The 12955-nt window shown below is 39.3% G+C and overlaps 1 protein-coding gene across 2 annotated transcripts in view; it reads left to right on the top strand.

The window, feature by feature from the left end:
• LOC126248066 (N-glycosylase/DNA lyase) overlaps positions 1-12955 on the top strand; it is a 97664-nt gene that overhangs the window by 74056 nt on the left and 10653 nt on the right. The gene's annotated exons all lie outside the window — the stretch shown is intronic.

Genomic DNA, 12955 nt, shown 5'->3' with positions numbered 1-12955 from the left:
TGTCCTACCAACCGGTCCCTTCTTCTTGTCAAGTTGTGCCACAAACTCCTCTTCTCCCCAATTCTATTCAGTACCTCCTCGTTAGTTATGTGATCTACACATCTAATCTTCAGCATTCTTCTGTAGCACCACATTTCAAAAGCTTCTATTCCCTTTTTGTCTAAATATTTATCGTCCATGTTTCACTTCCATACATGGCTACACTCCATACAAATACTTTCAGAAACGACTTCCTGACACCTAAATCAATACTCGATGTTAACAAATTTCTCTTCTTCAGAAACGCTTTCTTTGTCATTGCCAGTCTACATTTTATACCTCATCTACTTCGACCATCATCAGTTATTTTGCTCCCCAAATAGCAAAACTCCTTTACTACTTTAAGTGTCTCATTTCCTAATCTAATTCCCTCAGCATCACCCAATTTCATTCGACTATGTTTTGCTTTTGTTGATGTTCATCTTATATCCTCCTTTCAAGACACTGTCCAATCCGTTCAACTGCTCTTCCAAGTCCTTTGCTGTCTCTGACAGAATTACAATGTCATCGGCGAAACTCAAAGTTTTTATTTCTTCTCCATGGATTTTAATACTTACTCCGAATTTTTCTTTTGTTTCCTTTACTGCTTGTTCAATATACAGATTGAATAACATTGGGGAGAGGCTACAACCCTGTCTCACTCCCTTCCCAACCACTGCTTCCCTTTCATGTCCTTCGACTCTTATAACTGCCATCTGGTTTCTGTTCAAATTGTAAATAGCCTTTCGCTCCCTGTATTTTACCCCAGCCACCTTCAGAATTTGAAAGAGAGTATTCCAGTCAACATTGTCAAAAGCTTTCTCTAAGTCTACAAATGCTAGAAACGTAGATTTGCCTTTCCTTAATCTATTTTCTAAGATAAATCGTAGGGTCAGTATTCGTGTTCCAATATTTCTACAGAATCGAAACTGATCTTCCCCGAGGTCGGCTTCTGCCAGTTTTTCCATTCGTCTGTAAAGAATTCGCGTTAGTATTTTGCATCCGTGACTTATTAAACTGATAGTTCAGTAATTTTCACATCTGTCAGCACCTGCTTTCTTTGGGATTGGAATTATTATATTCTTCTTGAAGTCTGAGGTAATTTCACCTGTCTCATACATCTCGCTCACCAGATGGTACAGTTTTGTCAGGACTGGCTCTTCCAAGGCCTTCAGTAGTTCTAATGGAATGTTGTCTACTCCCAGGGCCTTGTTTCGACTCAGGTCTTTCAGTGCTCTGTCAAACTCTTCACGCAGTATCGTAGCGCCCATTTCATCTTTATTTACATCCTCTTCCATTTCCATAATATTATCCTCAAGGACATCGCCCTTGTATAGACCCTCTATATACTCCTTCCACCTTTCTGCTTTCCCTTCTTTACTTAGAACTGGGTTTCCATCTGAGCTCTTGATATTCCTGTAGGCAGTATCTATCTTACCCCTAGTGAGACAAGCCTCTACATCCTTACATTTGTCCTCTAGCCATCCCTGTTTAGCCATTTTGCACTTCCTGTCAATCTTATTTTTGAGACGTTTGTATTCCTTTTTGTCTGCTTCATTTACTGCATTTTTATATTTTCTCCTTTCATCAATTAATTTCAATATTTCTTCTGTTACCCAAGGATTTCTATTAGCCCTCGTCTTTTTACCTACTTGATCGTCTGCTGCTTTCACTACTTCATCCCTCAGAGCTACCCATTCTTCTTCTGTATTTCTTTCCCCCATTCCTGTCAATTGTTCCCTTATGCTCTCCCTGAAACTCTCTACAACCTCTCGTTCTTTCAGTTTATCCAGGTCCCATCTCCTTAAATTCCCACCTTTTTGCAGTTTATTCAGTTTTAACGTACAGTTCATAACCAATAGATTGTGGTCAGAGTCCACATCTGCCCCTGGAAATGTCTTACAATTTAAAACCTGGTTCCTAAATCACAATTTAAAACCTGGTTCCTAAATCTCTGTCTTACCATTATATAATCTATCTGATACCTACTAGTATCTCCAGGATTCTTCCATGTATACAACCTTCTTTCATGATTCTTGAACCAAGTGTTAGCTATGATTAAGTTATGCTCTGTGCAAAATTCTACCAGACGGCTTCCTCTTTCATTTCTTACCCCCAATCCATACTCACCTACTATGTTTCCTTCTCTCCCTTTTCCTACTCTCAAATTCCAGTCACCCATCACTATTAAATTTTCGTCTCCCTTTACTACCTGAATAATTTCTTTTATCTCATCATATATTTCATCAATTTCTTCATCATCTGCTGAGCTAGTTGGCATATAAACTTGTACTACTGTAGTAGGTGTGGGCTTCGTGTCTATCTTGGCCACAATAATGCGTTCACTATGCTGTTTGTAGTAGCTTACCTGCACTCCTATTTTTTTTATTCATTATTAAACCTACTCCTGCATTACCCCTATTTGATTTTGTATTTATAACCCTGTATTCACCTGACCAGAAGTCTTGTTCCTCCTGCCACCGAACTTCACTAATTCCCACTATATCTAACTTTAACCTGTCCATTTCCCTTTTTAAATTTTCTAACCTATCTGCCCTATTAAGGGATCTGACATTCCACGCTCTGATCCGTAGAACGCCAGTTTTCTTTCTCGTGATAACGACATCCTCTTGAGTAGTCCTCGCCCGGAGATCCGAATGGGGGACTATTTTACCTCCGGAATATTTTACCCAAGAGGACACCATCATCATTTAACCATACAGTAAAGCTGCATGCCCTTGGGAAATATTACGGCTGTAGTTTCCCCTTGCTTTCAGCCGTTCGCAGTACCAGCACAGCAAGGCCGTTTTGGTTAGTGTTACAAGGCCAGATCAGTCAATCATCCAGACTGTTGCCCTGCAACTACTGAAAAGGCTGCTGCCCCTCTTCAGGAACCACACATTTGTCTGGCCTCTCAACAGATACCCCTCTGTTGTGGTTGCACCTACGTTACGGCCATCTGTATCGCTGAGGCACACAAGCCTCCCCGCCAACGGCAAGGTCCATGGTTCATTAGGGGGACGAAAAATATACCTATTTAAAAAAGCAGATGAAAATTCACTTGACGCCTTCCCGAGAGACAATCTCCACTCCTTCCAAATAAATAATATAAGTGTAGATCAGATAGGGTTGAATTCAAAGAAATTGTATTGGCAGCAATTGAGAGATTTATGCCAAATAAATTAACAAACGATGGAGCTGATCCTCCTAGGTACACAAAACCGGTCAGAATGCTGTTGCAGAAACAACGAAACAAACATACCAAATTTAAACAGATGCAAAATCCACAAGTTTGGTGAACTTTTACAGAAGCTCGATATGTAGCAAGATGCTTATAACAGTTTCCACAACGAAACTTTGTCTCAAAAACTGACAGAAAATCCAAAGATATTTTGGTTGTATGTGAAGTATGTTAGCCGCAAGAAACAATCAGTGCCTTCTCTGCGCGATAGCAATGGAGATACTATCGAAGACAGTGCTGCCAAAGCAGAGTTTCTAAACACAGCCTTCAAAAATGCCTTCACAAAAGAAGATGAAGTAAATCTTCCAGAATTCGAATCAAGAACAGCTACCAACATGAGTAACGTAGAAGTAAATATTCTTGGAGTAGTGAAGCAACTTAAATCACTTAATAAAAGCAAGTCTTCTGGTCCAGACTATATACCAATTAGGTTCCTTTCAGAGTATGCCGATGCGTTAACTCCACACTTAACAATATACAACCGTTCGCTCGACGAAAGATCCTTACCCAAAGATTGGAAAGTTGCACAGGTCACACCAATGTTCAAGAAAGGTAGTTGGAGTAATCCACTCAATTACAGGCTCATATCATTAACGTCAATATGCAGCAGGATTCTGGAACATATATTGTGTTCGAACATTATGAATTACCTCGAAGAAAACGGTCTATTAACACACAGTCAACATGGGTTTAGAAAACATCATTCTTGTGGAACACAACTAGCTCTTTATTTGCATGAAGTGTTGAATGCTATTGACAAGGGATTTCAGGTCTATTCCATATTTCTGGGTGTCCAGAAGGCTTTTGACACTGTACCACACAAGCGGCTTGTAGTGAAATTGTGTGCTTATGGAATATCATCCCAGTTATGTGACTGGATTTGTGACTGCCTGTCAGAGAGGTCACAGTTCGTAGTAATTGATGGAAAGTCATCGAGTAAAGCGGAAGTGATTTCTGGCGTTCCCCAAGGTAGTGTTATAGGCCCTTTGCTGTTCCTTATTTATATAAATGATTTGGGAGACAATCTGAGCAGCCATCTTAGGTTGTTTGTAGATGACGCTGTCGTTTATTGACTACTAAAGTCATCAGAAAATCAAAACAAATTACAAAACGATTTTGAAAAGATATCTGAATTGTATGAAAATTGGCAGTTGACCCTAAATAATGAAAAGTGTTAGGTCATCCTCATGAGTGCTAAAAGGAATTTGTTAAGCTTCGGTTACATGATAAATCAGTCAAATGTAAAGGCCATAAATTCAACTAAATACCTAAGAATTACAACTACAAACAACTTAAATTGGAAGGACCACATAGAAAATGTTGTGAGGAAGGCTAACCGAAGACTGCGTTTTATTGGCAGGACACTTGAAAAATGTAGCAGATCTACTAAGTAGACTGCCTATACTACACGTGTCCGTCCTCTTTTAGAATACTGCTGCGCGGTGTGGGATCCCTACCAGATAGGACTGATGGAGTACATCAAAAAAGTTCAAAACAGGGCAGCATGTTTTGTGTTATCGCAAAATACGGGAGAGAGTGTCATTGAAATGATCCAGGATTTGGGCAGGACATCATTAAAAGAAAGGCATTTTTCGTTGTGATGGAATCTTCTCACGAAATACCAATCACCAACTTTCTCCTCCGAATGCGAAAATATTTTGTTGACACCGACCTACATACAGAGGAACGATCACCACGTTATAAGGAAAATCAGAGCTCGAACGGAAAGCTGTAGGTGTTCTTTCTTTCCGCACGTTTTACGAGTTTTGAATAAGAGATAATTGTGCAGGTGGTTCAATGAACCCTCTGCCAGGCACTTAAATGTGATTTCCAGAGTATCCATGTAGATGTAGATCAAATTTTGCACCAAAGATGTTCATCAGCCAGCACTGTGGCTATAATCTCATTAAGGATTGTTAAGTAGCTGGGTCTAATAAATAAGACATTCAGCAAACATAACGATATGGTGACCAGGGTGGACAGAGTAACTACACATATGCTACTATCAATGCAATTGCCGTTGTGGCCACCAGCATGTGCTCTGAGATGCAGACCGCATAGGAAATGCCTAATGCTTTGGGGGGGGGGGGGGGGGGGGGGTTGGAAGAGAGAGTGGATCCAGTATTAGAATAAGAATTTAAAAGGGCTTTAGAATACGTAAGATCAAATAAGGCTGAAAGGGTAGATAACATTCCATCAGAATTTCTAAAATCATTGGGGGAAGTGACAAGAAATTGACTATTCATGTTGGTGTGTAGAGTGTATGAGTCTGGTGATACACCATTAGGTGTTCGGAAAAACGTCATCCATACACTTCTGGAGATTGCAAGAGCTGACAAATGTGAGAATTATCACACAATCAGCTTAACAGCTCACGCTGACAAGGAAAGTATACAGAAGAATGGAAGAGAAAATCAGGCTGTGTTAGACGATGATCAGTTTGACTTGGTAAAGGGGCAAGAGAGGCAGTTCTGACGTTGTGATCGATACGGGAAGCAAGACAGAAGAAAAATTGTGACATGTTCATATGATTTGTCGAACCAGAAAAAGCATCCAACAATTCCAAATGGTGCAAGATGTTTGAAATTTCGAGAAAATAGGGGTAAGGTGTTGGGAAAGATGGGTAGTATACAATATGTACAAGAGCCAAGAGGGAACAATAACAGTGGAAGACCAAGAATGAAGTGCTCGGATTAAAAAGGGTGTAAGACAGATGTAGCCTTTCACCCCTAGTATATATCGAAGAAGCAATGACGGAAATAAAAGGAAGGTTCAAGAGTGGATAAAAATTCGAGGTGAAAGGATATCAAAGATAAGATCCACTGATGACATTGCTATCCTCAGTGAAAGTGAAGAAGAATTACAAAATTTGCGGAATGAAATGAACAGTGTAATGAGTACAGAATATGGACTGAGAGTAAATTGAAGAAAAACAGAAGTATTGAGAAGTAGCAAAATTGAGAAGAGTGAGAAACTTAAGATCAGTATTGGTGATCACGAAGTAGATGAATTTAAGGGATTCTCCTACCTAGGCAGTAAAGTAGCTCTTGGCAGAAAGAGCAAGGAGGACATAAAAAGCAAACACACTGGTGGAAAGGGCATTCCTGGCCAAAAGAAGTCTGTTGTTGTTGTCTTCAGTCCTGAGACTGGTCTGATGCAGCTCTCCATGCTACTCTATCCTGTGCAAGCTTCTTCATCTCCCAGTACTTACTACAACCTACATCCTTCTGAATCTGCTTAGTGTATTCATCTCTTGGTCTCCCTCTACGATTTTTACCCTCCACGCTGCCCTCCAACGCTAAATTTGTGATCCCTTGATGCCTCAGAACATGTCCTACCAACCGGTCCCTTCTTCTTGTCAAGTTGTGCCACAAACTCCTCTTCTCCCCAATTCTATTCAATACCTCCTCATTAATTATGTGATCTACCCATCTAATCTTCAGCATTCTTCTGTAGCACCACATTTCAAAAGCTTCTATTCTCTTCTTGTCTAAATATTTATCATCAATGTTTCACTTCCATACATGGCTACACTCAATACAAATACTTTCAGAAATGACTTCCTGACACTTAAATCAATACTCGATGTTAACAAATTTCTCTTCTTCAGAAACTCTTTCCTTGCCATTGCCAGTCGACATTTGATATCCTCTCTACTTCGACCATCCTTTACCACTTTAAGTGTCTCATTTCCTAATCTAATTCCCTCAGCATCACCCGACTTAATTTGACTACATTCCATTATCCTCGTTTTGCTTTTGTTGATGTTCATCTTATACCCTCCTTTCAGGACACTGTCCATTCCGTTCAACTGCTCTTCCAAGTCCTTTGCTGTCTCTGACAGAATTACAATGTCATCGGCGAACCTCAACGTTTTTATTTCTTCTCCATGGATTTTAATACCTATTCCGAATTTTTCTTTTGTTACCTTTACTGCTTGCTCAATATACAGATTGAATAACATTGGGGAGAGGCTACAACCCTGTCTCACTCCCTTCCCAACCACTGCTTCCCTTTCATGTCCTTCGACTCTTATAACTGCCATCTGGTTTCTGTACAAATTGTAAATAGCCTTTCGCTCCCTGTATTTTACCCCAGCCATCTTTAGAATTTGAAAGAGAGTATTCCAGTCAACATTGTCAAAAGCTTTCTCTAAGTCTACAAATGCTAGAAACGTAGGTTTGCCTTTCCTTAATCTATTTTCTAAGATAAGTCATAGGGTCAGTATTGCCTCACGTGTTCCTACATTTCTGAGGAATCCAAACTGATCTTCCCTGAGGTCAGCTTCTGCCAGTTTTTCCATTCGTCTGTAAAGAATGCGCATTAGCATTTTGCAGCTGTGACTTATTAAACTGATAGTTCATTAATTTTCACATCTGTCAACACCTGCCGTCAGTAGTTCTAATGGAATGTTGTATACTCCCGGGGCCTTGTTTCGACTCAGGTCTTTCAGTGCTCTGTCAAACTCTTCACACAGTATTGTATCTCCCATTTCATCTTCATCTGCATCCTCTTCCATTTCCATAATATTGTCCTCAAGTACATAGCCCTTGTATAGACCCTCTATATACTCCTTCCACCTTTCTGCTTTCCCTTCTTTACTTAGAACTGGGTTTCCATCTGAGCTCTTGATATTCATACACGTGGTTCTCTTTTCTCCAAAGGTTTCTTTAATTTTCCTGTAGGCAGGATCTATCTTACCCCTAGTGAGATAAGCCTCTACATTCTTACATTTGTCCTCTAGCCATCCCTGCTTAGCCATTTTGCACTTCCTGTCAATCTCATTTTTGAGACGTTGGTATTCCTTTTTGGCTGCTTCATTTACTACATTTTTATATTTCTCCTTTCATCAATTAAATTCAGTATTTCTTCTTTTACCCAAGGATTTCTACTAGCCCTTGTCTTTTTACCTACTTGATGCTCTGCTGCGTTCACTACTTCATCCCTCAGAGCTATCCATTCTTCTTCTACTGTATTTCTTTCTCCCATTCTTGTCAATCATTCCCTAATGCTCTCTCTGCCCCTGGAAATGTCTTACAATTTAAAACCTGGTTCCTAAATCTCTGTCTTACCATTACATAATCTATCTGATACCTTCTAGTGTCTCCAGGATTCTTCCGTGTATACAACCTTCTTTTATGATTCTTGAACCAAGTGTTAGCTATGATTAAGTTATGCTCTGTGCAAAATTCTACCAGACGGTTTCCTCTTTCATTTCTCTCCCCCAATCCATATTCACCCACTATGTTTCCTTCTCTCCCTTTTCCTACTCTCGAATTCCAGTCACCCATGACTATTAAATTTTCGTCTCCCTTCACTACCTGAATAATTTCTTTTCTCTCATCATACATTTCATCATTATCTGCAGAGCCAGTTGGCATATAAACTTGAACTACCATAGCAGGCATGAGCTACTAATATCAAACATAATTAACTTGAGGAAGAAATTTCTGAAAATCTACATTTGAAGCACAGCATTGTATGGTAGTGAAACATGGACTGTGAGATAACCAGAACAGAAGAGAGTCGAAGCATTAGAGATGTGGTGCTACAGAAGAATGTTGAAAATTAGTTGGACTGATAAGGTATTCGATGAGGAGGTCCTCTGCAGAATCAATGAGGAAAGGAATCAATGGGAAACACTGACTAGAAGAAGAGACAGTATGGTAGGACATCTGTTAAGACATCACAGAATAACTTCCATGGTATTGCAGGGAGCTGCAGAGGGTAAAAACTGTAGAGGAAGAGAGAGATACGAATACATCCAGCAAATAATTGAGGATGTAGGTTGCAAGTGCTATTCTCGAGATGCAGAGATTGGAACAGGAGAGGAATTCGTGGCAGGTCGCATCAAACTAGTCCGAAGACTGATAGCTGAAAAAAATTCAGAAAAGGAGGTTTTGAATGCATTGTAAAAATCTGCTCTTTGTTTAGGTCTTTCAAGTTCAAAATTGTAAGCAGGTCTTCTTTTATGCTGATATCTGAAAATATCAGCCTTACAAATATCATAACTGGGGCTGAATCGACTCCATCTACTGATTCATCTAACTGCAATGAGAAAAGCAAGCAGGATTACAAATCTGTTATCGGTTGACATTTTATATTCTCTGCCATTAATCCAACTTCTCATGTTGTAGTAGGTCTTGACAGAGGCATGCCTCTGATGGCTAATATTTTCTCTGACTTGTTTTTAAATGTGGAAAACAGGCACTCACTAGTTGGCAGAAAGAGAGGGAAAAAAAAACCTCCTTAACAACTGGGCCATCATTAAGATGGGTTTTTCTGTTTCATCAGTACTTCTGATACATGAAATGGTGCTATGTTTGAAGAAGGACTTGTTTGTACAGGCTTAACAAAAACCGACTGCTGTGATTGTTGTTTAGTTTAAAGATTAGAGTGTTTCATCTTCCTCAGTGCACTAAGTTATAGCTCTCACTTCATATTATGTTTGTGGAAACCGAGTGCAGCTGAACACAGGAAAACATACCACTTCCACGGTGAGTGGGAAGAACAGTTTTTTGGTACAATATGTAAAGGTAGGTGTATATGTTTGTACAGCTGTTTGTTGCCAGCTGTACAGCATACTATTTGCTGGTGTTGGCTTCATTGTTGCTGAGCTGTGCTGTCGTCGTCGTGTGTATTGTTGTGCTATTTTGACTGTGATTGTTTCGGAAATGGGGGATGAGGTGGTTATTTGACATGTCAATACAAACAGCAATCTCAGTTTCGATAACATGAAGTATTTAACTTATCATTGCCTCCATTGTGCACATTGTTGTTTCGGGGAAGCTCGAAAACAGGGTTTTGTGTTTCCTACTGCAGGCGGAGCTTGATCCCCCCTCCTCTCCCACCTCATCTTGCAGCAAACTCTGAGCTCTCTCACCGTTCCTCACAACACACCAAGTTAGAGTTTGCAAGTAGTAACCTCACCATGCAGGAGAAATGCCTGTTGCATGGTGGAAGCATTAAAGCTTGTAAACTGCAGATGGAGATCAAAGAGGGAGACACTTTGTTGTCAGATTTACCAAGTACAAATACCGTGCAAAACACTCATTGTCGACAAGCCGATATTCTACAGAAACAGCTCTTGTAAATAGATTTTGGAAAAAGGTTTTGAAAGATTGACTCATAAAGCTGTGTCGATCGACTGGTTGGTCATGATTGACAGGTTGAGCACCTATGCTGTAGGACATCTTGTATAAATTTACCTAGAATGTTACTTGTGGACGGAGTTGATGTCATGGTATTTCCTTTACTCAACTTATGTCTTACTTTCTTACTTCTTTCTTGCTTGTATTAATAGGCTCATTTCCTCCAAACCTTTCCTCCCATGTGGGCCATGTCGATTCTTAGTTCTCAAAACTAGCAAGTGTGTCTCATTTCATTGTACTGGTGTTTGCTGTCACCCTGACATACAGTTCCATAACAAACCACAATACAGTATGTCCAGGTGTAATTTGAAGTACCATGAAGCAGATGATACAGCAGTTCAGTCGATTCATTTTCAATTTTTCCTTTTTTCATGTATTCTAATATTGAATTGTGTGTATAACTTTGATTGTTCCTTTGATAAGTCTACTGCTGATACCAAGCAAAGTTGTGCGATGGATAGCACATTGGACACCCGTCTGGGAGGAATGTAGAAGAAATAACATTCTGCTCTTCTGGATTTAAGTGTTGTTGCTGTCACGCATAACACATCTTTATGCGCAACTGAATGGAGTGCTCATGTAGAATAATAACAGAAACAGAATGTATGGTATTTCTTACCTTAGATGTTCACAAAGCGTTGCCAGTGGTGTGCTATTTTCCAACAGAGGTGTCTGCGGATTCAAACGCTGCTGTCTCAGTTGTGAATGATAATGCCGTCTCTTTGTTCAAATCCATGGTAACTAGTATATTTGTGTTGTGAGTTTCCTCTTCCATGAATGTATCTCTCCTCCAGTAGTTGTCACCCACTTATTTGGTGTAATACACATCCCTTCAAGTCCTTTCATGTCACAATAGTACAAGCTAACATCACAGTAACAAAATCAAACTGACTGCATAGTCTAGTGGTTAATGTTTTATGCTAGCAAAGCTGAGGTTCCAAGTCTGATACACTATGACTATTTGAAATTGTTTTTCTGATGGAAATGTTTGGAAGGAGGTCCATTCAGCCTTATGAGGCCAACTGGGAAGTAACTGGAATATAGAACCAGGAAATGGGACAAATCGATTATTCCAGAATGAGATTTTCACTCTGCAGCGGAGTGTGCGCTGATATGAAACTTCCTGGCAGATTAAAACTCTGTGCCTGACCGAGGCTCGAACTCGGAGCCTCGGTCGGGCACACAGTTTTAATCTGCCAGGAAGTTTCAAATCGATTATTCATTAGTAGCAAAAGCATCACACTCTCCGTTTTCTTAAGAATTCAAGATGCTTTATGTATTATGACTGGATATATTCTTTGCGAAATTCCATATCAGATCTATAGGATGTAGGTCTAGATAGTTTGACAGTAGCAGGTAGGGAACCATTTTCTTGCAAAATTTGGTCACTGGCATAAAAAGAAGAAGATTGGTGTTCCTTAATTAATGCCAGTGGTTTGGCTTTCTTTGTCTCTATGCATTTTTAATTTCTTCTGTCCATTTCTAAATGATAGTCCAGAAGTTTTCCTGTTATAGTCATAGAGGAGAAATGACAACAAATCAAAACTCTTCATTCACAATAATGAAATGTTTCCTGGCACTTTTATTTGACTATACACATCAGACACTCAGTTTGCAACATTCGTTCTCAGTGTGGTGTTATGAAAAATAAACAAATTACTAGCCACTCTAATTCCAGTGCTTCATTTTTTCTGTAAGAATCTAATGTACTGTGTTTGAAAGTATGTTTTCTCATCTGTAAATGACAACTTGTTTGTTTAAGCATCTTTAAAAATCAAATCCAATAGACAGAACAGTTTTTGTCAGAGTTGCTTTGCTAGTCTGGAAGTCCTGCTCTATGTTACAGAAGCTGCAGAGTTTTTACAAGACTGTTTCCTTGGTATTGGTCATAACATCACAGAAATTTCTGTCTCGTAATTCATTCATTACATTAATTGATGTCATTAATGAAATATTTATTGTTAACATTTTACTTGTCTGCCTTGCGACACATACTTGAATCCTGCCCCATTCAGCATTGTGTCCCTCCTTCCTTAATTTTTACACTATTGACATGTTAACTTTTGCTTGTCTGTTATTATTATTATTATTATTAGTAGTAGTAGTAGTAGTAGTAGTAGTAGTAATCGTCGTCGTTGGTGACAAGATTTTAACCCATGATAAAAAATTAGTTACCATTGTGCACTCAAGCCTCTTTGATACTACCAAAGAAGCTGGCAGCTTCTGTCTTCCCTTTTTTCCTTCTTCTTTTTTTTTCCAGGATGTGCCTATGATTTGTGTGTGGGTTTATATTGAATAGGATTCCTTTCGTTTCAGTACAGTAAAATTTTTAATCATTTAGCCCTAGTATTTTTCTGACTGAGAGTTTTACATCTGGAAACACTTTGCAAAAGTGAAAAATTTAAAGATGCACAATATGTCAGTCACTAGTTTTAGTGACTTTCATTGGTTATAAGATCAACCTTCAGGGTAAATTCAAAAAATTTAGGGAACCAACACTTGAAGCTGGCTGTAGAATGATTCTACTGCTTCTGACATACATTTC

This window comes from Schistocerca nitens, chromosome 3 (genome assembly GCF_023898315.1).
Source record: "Schistocerca nitens isolate TAMUIC-IGC-003100 chromosome 3, iqSchNite1.1, whole genome shotgun sequence".
NCBI lineage: Eukaryota > Metazoa > Arthropoda > Insecta > Orthoptera > Acrididae > Schistocerca > Schistocerca nitens.
This window is presented reverse-complemented; position numbering and strand designations above follow the sequence as displayed.